Consider the following 12,171-nt stretch of genomic DNA (forward strand, 5'->3'; position numbering starts at 1 on the left):
GTAGCCTTCAGAAGTTGCTTAAGTTAAATATTTTCACTTTCAACTAGTTAAAGGGTAAGTTAAAAACAAAGTAACTCTTTAAGTTGATTTCTGAAACACTGTGTATTTGCATTTGAAAATGAAAAAATAATGCTGTAAGTGGATTTTTTTCCACAACCTCACTGCAACATACTAATTTACTTTGAATTCATTCTGCTTTATGCAGCTTTCAGAATAACAATTTACCAATACCTGTTTCGGTTCCTTCCCCAGGTGAAGTACTTTATAATAGTAGAACTTCAGAATAGCCAGAAAGGTGACAAATGACAGCTGTTTCCTACAAAAACCCCTGTTGCTGCAATCTTTATTGTTCTTAAGGTAAAAAAGGGTTATGAAAAATGTCTGTATTAGAAGCAATAAAAGTCTAAAATAAAATTTAGACTGAAATGAAAAAATAAATTTGGGTGATGAAAGGGATGTTCAGTTGCATGTCAGAAACGGTTTATACATGCTATTTGAACTTCAGCAAAAGTTCCATTTCAAAACTTACATCTGACAATTTTATACCTGTCTTGCAGAATTATGCCCCCACTATTGAACAGTCACCCCATATGGGTAGATGAGAGGATATCTGTATTGTAATGGATGCATAGGGCTGTGGTTTTTTGTGGTGTTTTTAAAAAATCCTAGTGACATTTCAGTTAGATTTCTCAAAGATAAAAAATAAACTTCAGCTTCATGGACCCTAGCTGGTTTTGAATTTCATGAAAATGCTAAGAAGTCATCTAAAAACGTCTAGAATTCTGAATTTTTATCACAAAGCCTCAGTGGCATAAATTTCAGATAGGCTTATAAATTTGTAAATTATAGAAGGATAGCTCATTTACTTATATATTCTGTAAAATTAGCAGCAAAAATGGCTCTCACTCTTACTGGGGCCCAATCTATTTGATTATTTGTGCTTGCTTCCTTTCCTGCAGCCAAGTGATGGCCTTGTTGACTTATACAAAAGTGTGTGTGTGTGCGCGCACACACACACACACACACACACACACACACATACTGCCTGCATGAGAGCATACCCCTAGGAAGACATAATCTGTCTTTCAAATAAGAAGTTCTAGAGCTTCAATGAAGAAATATTGTAATTCTGTATAGGGTCCTAGACAGCGGCTGTGTTAAGGAAAACTTTGGGGAAATCAGTTTCTTTATTACTTTTCCTTTAATTTATACTTTAATAAGTCAGTTAACTTTTTTAAAATTGACAAAAATTAAAAGTTGGCAGCTGAAAGTTTTAAGTAGTCAAAGTTAAAAGTTAGCAAATTGTTTAACTTTTTAACCAACTAATTCTTGCTTAACTGCTCTGCCAGAGCTAATTCCTCAATTTCAAAGCAATACTTCTTCTTTTTCTTGACTTGCCCTTTTCTCTATTAAGAAACCTGCGTCCTCAGATGCGATTATTATTTGGTCCTCAACCTATGCAGTCCAATTCTTTTACTTACTGCAGTTTTTCATACTTCTATCATACTTCCATAAGGAAAACTATCGAACACTTACGGCTTGAAAAATTGCAACTATCTTTAGAGTCATAAAAGGAAGCTCAAAATGGAGTGCTTTTTAAAAAAACGTTTTGACAACATTAAAAGAAACCTGCATCTGCAATTTTTAGTGGCTGTTGTTAAAGGGATCTAAAGTGTTTTACCTATTCAATAAGCATTGTACTCATTTTAATTGGCTTTGTTTGTTCTTACGAACATCAGTGCAGAATCACACCTGATTGGTTATATAAAATGTGGATATTATCTCATTTGCTATATAATCCCAATTAGCTGGGAATGTGATTAATCCAGGAAGAAAACACAATAATTGGAAGGGGGGAGAAGAGTGCAGAAACAGAAGAAAATAAGGATAACAATGTTAGCAAAAAATAATTATCACAATTGAGGAATGATGGGAAATATTTCTGACATACAAAAGCACTACTTTCAATCTGAAAAGATTTGGGGCACACATTCACAATTAAATTTTTTATTTTTTTTTTACAAGGAGGCGTTTCTTCCTATATACATAAAAATGTAAAGCTGTCATTGCACAGCCTTCAGTAGAGGATTTGTAGTGCTGCATCACAATCCTGGATTTGCATGAAATCAGCTTGGAGTAGAGGAGCAAAAGAGAAGGCGGGTTGCACAACACCAATGGCCATGGCATGGGAATGAGATGGGAGGGACATTGAAAGAGGAAAAGTGGTGGTTTTAAAAAGCAGATGTTTCAGTAAAGCAGGGATGGAGGGGCACAGAGAAAAATTGTGGTTTTAAACAACAGCAGAGGTTTGAGAAGAGTGAGCAGGAAGAACAAGTGGCCGATTATAAAAAAGATTTGATATATGCAGTGCCATGGGGTGTGTGTTATCTAGTCTAAGAACTCAATCTTTGAACTAAGTCTACAAGTTGACCTAATTTTAACATATCTGCCTGCCTGCCTGCCGCTCGTCCGCCTGTCCATCCATCCATCCTTTATTTCCTCCGCCTTTCCTGCTTTACGTGACATCTTGCCTGGTGAAGAATTCTGGAGAACTTGGAAAACTTTCCACAATTTTGTATAATTTTGATTAGCCCAACTGTGAATTTGGGAGTTGCTTTTTTTAATCTTGTAGACCACCGCTGCCCACCTTTGCTTTTTATGAATCTATTCAGAAGTCTACCATTCAGATTACTTTGGAAACCTATCTTCTCACAGCTCTACCCAAGTGTTGAGCAAGGTTAAGAGATTGGAAGTTCCCAGGTTCCAAAGAAGCTGAAGCTGGCATGGACTTGAGTTAGGTGTGAGACATTTCAGTTATTTGAATGTGGGCTATTCATATAAGTGGCATAAGCCTGAATTGCATGCTTGAGGAGGAAATGAAAACAGATGTTTTGCAAACAAAAAACATACCCATAAAGTTCTGTATATTTTATTTTTAAACTTGTTTATGTGTGGATGCCATTTTAGGAAAGTTATCACTGTCATAGATCTATGAATGAGATATACACCATAACTGAGTAGTTTTGCTAGTACGGAGAAGGAAATATCTCATGAAATCAATAAAGAACAACTCATGAGAAAGACCCATGTTGGATGTTACCTGTCAGTTCACCAGCTTTCTATTGTTAAAAGTTAATGTGCTGTGTTACAGAAACTTGGAATCAGTTTACTGAAACAAGTCCACCTTATGTGCTGTAATTTCATGGAATATTTACGAACATTCTAGCTGCTCAGTGGTTAGCACAAAAGCCCAGAGACAGAAAGTGTGAGTTTATGCTGTGAGACGGAGATGAGATCTGAATAGAGAATAAAAAAAATAAAAAATAGAACATGCGTTTTTTCAAAGGCTTCCACTTCTACATTCATATAGAAGCCTCATGATGCATGGCTTGCTCAAGAGCCTACAACAACTATATTTCAGAAAAGAAATATGTGGGACTGTTCACTGGCAATGTTCAATGTGCATGGAAACGTATTTCTACAGATCTTAAAGAAGCATTACATTCCACAGCTGCTTGGTGCCTTTTGACCTATGCTGGGCAGTTTACTTGCCAGACCATCAGCCTTAGCTCCACACTGTGGACTTCACCTTTTGAATAACAAATAGGAAAGCACTGTCTTTTGTATGATTTCTTATGGACCAGCATTACTCTCTCATAACTTTCCCAGTTGGTCCAAACCATTAGAAACTTGCAAATTCATCTCTTCAGCTCTCAACTGTCTGAGCCAGGTTGAGAAATGGTAGTCGCTTGCTGTCATTTCTAACACTTGTTCTCCAACAGAACAAAACTGTTATCTCCAGACCTTTAAATAAGCCTTCAACAAGCCTTTCTAAGCCTCTCTCTCTCTCTCTCTCTGTCTATCTAGCCATACATACACACATGGTGTCAGAATATTATCTTTACCTAGTTACATTGCATTGAATAGAAACAATTTCAGAACCATCAAAGGCACAATCTTGCAGCTGTGACAGTGGACACATGCACATCTGCAGTTAGAAAGCTATTATGAGGCACTAGGCATAAGGTGGGTTTAGATGTGCCTAGATGTAGAGTACCAAGTTGAAGCTGTGTCCCCAAGGAACGGGAACAGCAGAGCTGTTTGGCTGTGAGGTGCATCAGGCACTGCATGATGCTATACCATTCCTGGCCACATTTCTTACGGGCTCACATTTGGCACACTTTTGGAATCTGCATTCACAGCTGATGAATGTTTCTGGGAAGATACATCAGAAGAGAAACTTCAGTGTTCTGTGGTTGAATCCCTGAAGGTTTCTTATTTAGTTTTCTACTTCTTGCTCTGTAATTAGTGCCCTAGCCATGCGGAGGTGGATGCATTCACAATTACCAGCTACAGCAGAGCTTTCCAAACTATGTGTCGGCAGCAGTGTGTAGGTGTGTCGCGCGAATGCTCCCCGCACTCCTTCCGCGTTTAACCTCCAGTTTGCTAGTAAAACTGAATTACTGGGTTGCGAAATGATGCATGTCTAAAAAGTGTGTCACCAACATGAAAAGATTGGAAAGCTCTAAGGTATAGAATTGTGGTGCAAGACTGCAATCCTCTTCTTATAAACATTTGTAGCAGAATTCCTATTAATTATTATCCAGCAGGATATGCAAATACATATTTCAAGTTATAAGTATTCTAGATGCTAAATTGTATAAAAACCCAAAACATCATTCCTATATAGATGTGTGTCTAGAATAACATTGCTATTCCAAAAAATACATACTTTAAAAAAAATATGGGGTGGGGAGATGTAGTAGTTCCATATCAAGACACACAAATGCATGTCACTGATAGTATTTTATTGAGCATGTTCTCCCACTGACTGAAGCTATTAACATATTTAATATTGTATTATGGTTTTAAATATTACATTATAAAGCTATATTTTTCCATGCACTGCTTGGTGCTAACAGGCATATGAGGTAGACATCTAACAGATTCACATCCATAGCATGATGCAAATTAGGTTTTTGTCATATATATTAGAATACCACATAGTTCTGCTATTAGAGTCATCTTGCTGTTTTCAATATAATAGCATTTGCTGATTTCTAGAAGGTTTACATATCCATAAGGATACCTTGATATGTATCACTTTATGCATACCTATTTATTATAAAGTGTAGCACACTGCTGTTGATTTCCAAACTCATTTGATAAGGAAGCAGCTGGGAGCAGTGCAAAAAGCCATAACAAATCTACAAAAAGAGGAAACTAACTACTTTTGTTAGTACACATTTTGACCTCCAATAATAAAGCATTAAGCAGCACTGGGTAAAGAGATGAAGCTGCTATTATTTACTGTCATTTTCTAGGGAGAATGGGGATTTAAAAATTGTGGGGAATGAGGAATTGAAGTAAAAAAGATTTAATTTAAGCTAAAAAGTTTGTGAAGTACTTATCTACATGGGAGCAGATGAATTAGGAATGTAACTGAATAATTTACAAACACTAAAAATAATTACATTGGAATATGATGAGAACCAACCAAAATGATGTAATCAATCCATTGTTGAGAATGATAGCGGCTGATTATGTAAGAGAGTAATTTTATTGAATGATGATTTAACTGTATGCTATAATTTTCAAGCACTCTGAATGTTTCATGTGTACTATGTCACCCCTGTAGGAAGTAATTAAAATTGTATCTATCCATGAAAAGAACTTTTTAAAGCAAGCTGGCATCCCCAATCATCAGTAGATTTACCTACAATTCCTATTGAATTTAATGGCACTTTTACGTAAGTGTTGCTAAAACTGCAGCTTAGTGGTCTTACAGCCCAATCATAAATATACATATATTTGGAAATAGTCACTGAGCTCACAATGAGATTTGCTTCCTCGTAAATTTGTTTAGGATTGCTGCCATAATCCCATCAGCTGCTGCAATTGGCACTGAATTTTGCCCCAGCACTGGGCATCGATCCCGCTGCACAACTTGCAGCAACGACTTTGCACATCGCTCCTTTCCAAAATTCTTTGACATGTGTACAACCTGAGACAAATGCGGGCGTTGGTCAGGAAGAGAGAAGATGCTTACCAATATTTTCAGCACCACTGTTTTTCCCCCCTCCCCACCGGGTCCAAGCTCCAGACCCTAGATTTCAATGTGGATTCTTGCCTTTACTCGGAGCATGTGCAGAGTGCATGTCCCTCAGTGCACCAGCTGCATGTGTGGTTGATGAGGAGGTGGGGCTTCCAAAGCTGCAGAAGATGCTGCACTGAACCCTCCACATCCCTTTCAGCTGGTGCTTTTGATCCACTACTAGCACATCCAAACCCATTCCCCAAAGCTGCTCCCTCCAGGTCCCTAGCCAAACTTCCGGGCAGCTCTCCTCTTTTGATCTCGCCGGGGCGCGAGGAGCAGCAGCAGCAATATTTCAAATTCCTCACAAGCAGTAGAGAGGAAGGCGCTCAAGGCAACGCCATGGACGTAAGAGCAGCCCTCCTCCGGTGAGGGAAGCGGAGCCATGATGACGTGAGACTGGAAACGGAAAGCGAGAACCCAAAGCAAGTCTGAAAGGTGTAATATTGTGGTGTGACGTTGGTTGGTGCCCAATTCACCTCTCTTTCCCTCACACACAGCGCAAATATGAAGAAACCCTTTTCGTGTGTGTGTGTTTGTGTGTGCTGTTCCCTCAGGAATTTGTCCTGGCTGAGGCGGGGACAGCGAGCGCGGAGGGACAGGAGTAACTTTTGAGGGGAAGTGGCGGCGGCGGCAAGTTGTGGCTTTTTGTGTGCGCGCGCGCGCTTTCGCCTACGTTTGTCTGTCACACTCATATATATACACACACAAAGAGAAAGAGAAGCAGAGCAGCTGCTTCCTCACGTCCGTGAGGAAACTCTCTTTCTCTCTCTCGCCCGCGCCCCCGCCTCGCGCTGCTTTTCGCGCCTCCCTCCCCACAGGCGGCTCTTCCTCTCCGCGCGCCCGCCTGCCCGCGCGCGTGCGCTAGCCTAGTGCGGCGCGTGGGGCACCTGCTTGTCTGGGCTGCTGTTTGCCGCTGCCGCCAGCGCCACGCAGGGCTGCCGAAGCTAAGAGCTGCTGCTCCTGCTCGCTGCCGCCGCCGCCTCCTCTTCCTTTACTGCCGGTTCCAGTTCCTTCCTCCGCTGGCGCCGCTAGTGTTGCTTCTGCTGCCGCTGCCGCTGCTGCCGTGCGAGCGAGTTGGGCTCCTCCGGTGGGGTTTGCCCCTTCCCCGCCTGCTCCTTCCCCCCCACCCCCTTTTGCCTGCGAGTCAGCCTGGCTCCGAATCACGTGGCAATTGCCTGAGGCTGAGACTAAAGAGGGGGAGGAATAAAAAAAAAGGGGGGAGAGAGAGAGAGAGCAAAAAGCGCCTCATTCCTTCTTCCACCGCCATACTGTATTTTATAGTAACTCGCATTTTTATTCCTTCCTTTTACTCCCGCTCGGTGAGTACCTTTCCGCTGACATTCTTGTCCTCCTTTTTCGTCCTGTTTTTGTTTTTTCCTCTCTCTTCCTTTTTTTGTTTTTGTTTTTGCTGCTTTTTTATTTTTTAACCTCTTTGTTTTCATGGATTTGATCCTTTTTCTGATGACAAGTTTTTTTTTTCTTAGCATGCGATGGTTTACTAAACTGGGAGCAAAAGGTGTTGCTGGAACTGGAAGTCACTGGGAGCCTAAAGAGGAAAGGAGAAAGAGAGCGAGCGAGAGAAATAGACTTGCCAGTCCAGCAATAACGTAAATGCAGATAAATTATACGTATTTATACATATGCAACTGGTTTTGTTGTGAGAAAGAAAGAAAGAAAAGCGATGTGAATTATGATGCATATTTTTTTATTAAAACAAAAACAAAAACCAAAGAGGTGAGAAATGGGCATGTTGCTTAAACTCTGTTTTGCAGAGATTTTTGATGATGTTGTTTTGGTTTTTTTATTTTTTGTATATATATGAGATTTGAAAATGCATTTTACAGCAGTGTTTACAAAGAGTTTGTAATCTTGCAATACTGGTGCAAGCCACTAAGCAAGATATTAATTTTGTTAAATGGTTTTTGTTTTTCGTTTTGTTTCCTTTTTTTGGACACCCGGTTGCAATCAGCCGTTTTTCTTCTTTTTCTGTTTTTGGTGCCCGGTTATAATGTGAAACTTTTCTTGCAGCTTGGTACTGTTGATCATTTTTAAATACACCCCCACTTCCCTTAAAAAAATACTATATTGCAAAAAGAGAGAAAAAGCCAAAGATAATTCCTTTCCAAAATTTCACTTTTTTATTCTTTTATACCGAGATAATGTTATGATGATTATCATAATGTTGATAGATATACACATATATACAAATAAGTACATTTTCAAATGATGGCAGTGGAAGGTTTTCCTGGAGAATGAAGTGCGGTTTGGTTTCCTTGTCAACGGAAGATGAAGTGAACAACTGAACATCTCCCCAGTGCAGGTACTTTAGCTCCTTGTAGGCGTTTCCACTCTTTGTAAATTACATTACCGAGATCCCCCCCTCCCTCTCTCCCCAAATAAGATCTCTTGAGCCTTAGCTGCAGAGCTGTAAGTGATGAAATGAAGATGAAGCTAGGTATTCTTTTGCTGTTTGAATAGATGCAAAACTGTACTAATTGTGCACAGGTCATCGCATGGTTTGTGTGCATAAAGGGAGCTTACCTGAGTGGAACCCGTGAGAGACATCTCACAGGCAGGGACTCTTTGATGGGGTTAAGGAACTGACAATGCCAGGACTTGATAGAGAGAAAGATGCTGGGGTTTTGTTATTGCCCACTAGGTGTTTGAGACAGACACAGCAGCAGCAGCATCCCTCTGAAGCTTGTTACCTTATCAAGCTTGAGCCTGAGACATTTTTTTGCAACCAGATACACCACACACAAACACACATGCACACCTCACCACCCCCTTATTTCCAACATCTGTCTTCCTCCTTAACAATGCCTAAATAATGCCCTGTGTCTCCTACCTATCAGTTTTCAGTTATATGGACAAAGATTTGACTAAGAAAACAGTTGGTATTTGTTTTCATTTGGGTTTAATGATTATTGGTGTTACTGACCTCCAGTGCTGGGAAATAGTTGCTTTCCATCCTAATTCATGATTTGGGCAAGAAATGGATTGCTTTGTTTGCCATGCTGTTAATCACTGAATAGTGATAGATGGTGATTTTAAAAGAGTGTAAATGAAGATGCAGTTTGAATTTTTTTCCTCCTTCCCCTATCCCATCAAGCTTTATTTGAGTAGTTCAATATGTGGTCAGAGTTAGATGTTTTGCATGTTTGCTGTTCTGTGTGGTTAATACTTTAAAATGGTAATGTTTGGATTACATGGGCACATACTTTGTGGTTTCTTTAACACAGCCAGGCACAACAAGTGTGCAGTGGTATATTTTCATGTTTTTAACCAAATGCAAAATAGTTTTACTTAGGTTGGAGAGAAAGCCGTTCCTGCATCTATCTAAAATTTATTTAATTTGAAATGCTTTGCACATGCATATGGTAATGATGGAAAAAGTTTGTTCTTGCATAATCTGCAGTGCTAAGGTAGTTGGGATGTAGAAAACCAAATTAAATCAACTGAGTAATGCTGTATAGAAAAGCAGAGACTGAAGACATACATTTTCCAGTAGTATGCAATAAAAGTGCTCAGCGAACTTGAAAAAAGGTTGTAAATTTCATGCAACTGACCCAGCAAGACTTCTCAATAGATAGTTGTTTATCTAATTGATATGTGTAGCATTTAACTGGAGGTGTTGACTGTACATCCCAAAGATAAACACATTTCTGTAGAAGCAAATGCAATTTTTTTTGAAACATGAAACTTTGTTTCTGTGTAAATATGCTTAAAGCTACAATCCTATACACACTTTCTGGAATAAGTCTTATTGAATTAAGTGGGATTTACTTTTAAACAAACTTGCATAGGATCAGGTTGTACTATTGAAGTACCAATTTAACAACATACTACACCATATTTTAAAATATATACTGAAAGTATTAAGAAAAACGTAAGTTGGTCCCATCAGTTTCAATTGAATGTATATTCAGGATCCGGGCTATATGTGGAGAAGATAAGTTGCTTGTTTGGAATAGTTCCTGCCTTTGCTGATCATTTTGAAAAGCATTATTTTAAAATGTTTAGGCTTCTAAATCAGTTGGTCAGGGGCTGAGAAACCTTTGCATTTAGCCACCATTGTTTCAGAGATGCCTTCATTTTTTATATTTTAAAGATGCTTTTACCAAACAAAGCAGACTTGCCTTGCCTTGCTTTGTAAGATAATGCAGATGTGTTACCTCAGTGATTTTAAAGGATGCCACTTCACTAGGTGCCATATCTTTGTGCTTTTTCATATAAAATTAATTCCGAACACTTTCTGATGCATGTGGGAACTAATAAAACTTTATGTCAGATGCAGTGTTTTAAGAGAAAACATTCCAAATTATGAGTATATTATTAAGTGCTTTTTCAGAGCTCTTCCATTTTCTTCTAGGTGAGTAATCATTGAAGGTCCTCTGGAATATTCTGAATGTAATGAAGAATATGTGTATAGTATTTTCAAAACTTGAGCCAAATATTGTAGAGTTTTGGAGAATTGCCATTTTGAGATGCTTACATAGAATATACAGTAATATTTGGCAGACAGGTGCAGCCAGATCCTAATTATGTTTACACAGAAGCAAGTCCCTTTTATTTCAGTGAACTTTGTCTCCAGTAGTAGCCTGGTCCTATGCAGAATTAAGCATGTGTAAATATGTGTTGGATTGGACTCTCAGGTGTGTTTTGGAATGCAACCTCATCCCTTTTATTTATCAGTGTTCATGTCTTAGCTGATTGAATTTAATGCTGTCGGAAACTGAGTTTTCTCAATGAAGTGACTGCAAGTCTGAAAATCTGGAGATATCAGTGCTCCTACTATTTTTTTTCCAATATTTGAAGCAACAGATTTGTAAATTATAAATTCAGAATATTTTATAATGGATGCACACAAGATTGTGTACCCATAATAACGTTTGAAAGTGGCAAAGTAATTGAAATACACTTTAAATATCTCAGTTTTCTTCAAAGGAAGACAATCTTATTTTGCGTGGCTCTCTAACAGAATGTTTGTTGTGAAGTCCAACTTCACTATTATCTGGGACTAAATCTGCTCAGTTAAGGGCTTGTCTCAAGAAGCTGCTAAGTGCCCCCATTTAATATGAGCACTGTGTTTTTGCACTGATATAGACAGAGATGCACAGGAAAGGATCTCTTAGTGTCTCTATTTTGGATGTTTGTTTATGGTTGCAGCTTGCCCTTTGAATTGGTGTAAGGATCTTAAGCATCCTTATCTGGAAGTAAGACAATGTGTGCTTATAGACTTACTTCCAAATAAACATGTTAGGATAGTTCTGCATGATGGTAGCTTGCATACAGTACATTCGATAGATCTAGTTCTCACAGCTTGATGCTATGCATGTTAGCTCCAATGAATTCAGTATAAATTAGTCTTAAATAAGTATGCATAGACTACAACCTTAGTATAGAAGGGCTTTGAGTAACATACTTGCACTTCCACTAGTGAAAAATGCTGCAGCCCTGATGTTGGTTGGGGCAAGGTGCTCAGAGTATATTACTCCCATATAATATTAGCTCTACAGTGGTACCTTGGTTTACGAACTTAATCCGTTCTGGAAGTCAGTTCTCAAACTGAAACCATTCTTAAACCGAGGCGTGCTTTACCTGGTGAGGTCTCCTGCTGCCGGTGCCCTTCCATCGTTCGGATTCTGTTCTTAGACCGAGGTAAAGTTCGCAAACCAGGACACTACTTCCGGTTTTGCTGAGTTCATAAACCGAATCGTTTGTAAACAGGGCTGTTCTTTCCAATTCATAGTGCTGCTTATGACCTTTATTGCAGTTAATGGTTGGGGACCAGGTTACTTGAAGAACAACCACATCTATGTAAACCTGGCTGAACTTTAAGATTGGCCTAGAGGGCCTGCTTGTGGATCCATCACTAGCTATAACTAGATTTTGGCAGTGGAACTCTCCATTATTGGAGAGCTGAATTCAACATTCCCCTTGATTTCTTTTAGACAAAACATAAATATTTTTATTTTCTAGTTAGCGTTGGTTAAGCCAAGCAGGTATGCTGTACCACAAACGAGGGGGCTGGTTCTGTTGTTCTATATGGTCTTATCATTGACTGCCTGGTT

The 12,171-nt window shown here is 39.1% G+C and overlaps 1 protein-coding gene across 11 annotated transcripts in view; it reads left to right on the plus strand.

Annotated features, from left to right (window-relative positions):
* The first annotated feature begins 6,405 nt into the window (after nucleotides 1-6,405).
* Nucleotides 6,406-12,171, plus strand: part of RALYL (RALY RNA binding protein like) — a 254,988-nt gene continuing 249,222 nt past the window's right edge. The window contains exons 1-2 of one of the 11 annotated variants that reach the window (XM_083623422.1): nucleotides 6,953-7,416; nucleotides 7,582-7,704. The gene's annotated coding sequence lies outside the window, so the exon portion shown is untranslated. Of the gene's footprint in view, nucleotides 6,533-6,948; nucleotides 8,418-12,171 lie in introns of those variants that run through there. The other 10 variants (XM_083623416.1, XM_083623419.1, XM_083623417.1 and 7 more) reach the window with 10 other exon arrangements.

This window comes from Podarcis filfolensis (genome assembly GCF_964270895.1).
Source record: "Podarcis filfolensis genome assembly, chromosome: 7".
In the NCBI taxonomy this organism is placed as follows: domain Eukaryota; kingdom Metazoa; phylum Chordata; class Lepidosauria; order Squamata; family Lacertidae; genus Podarcis; species Podarcis filfolensis.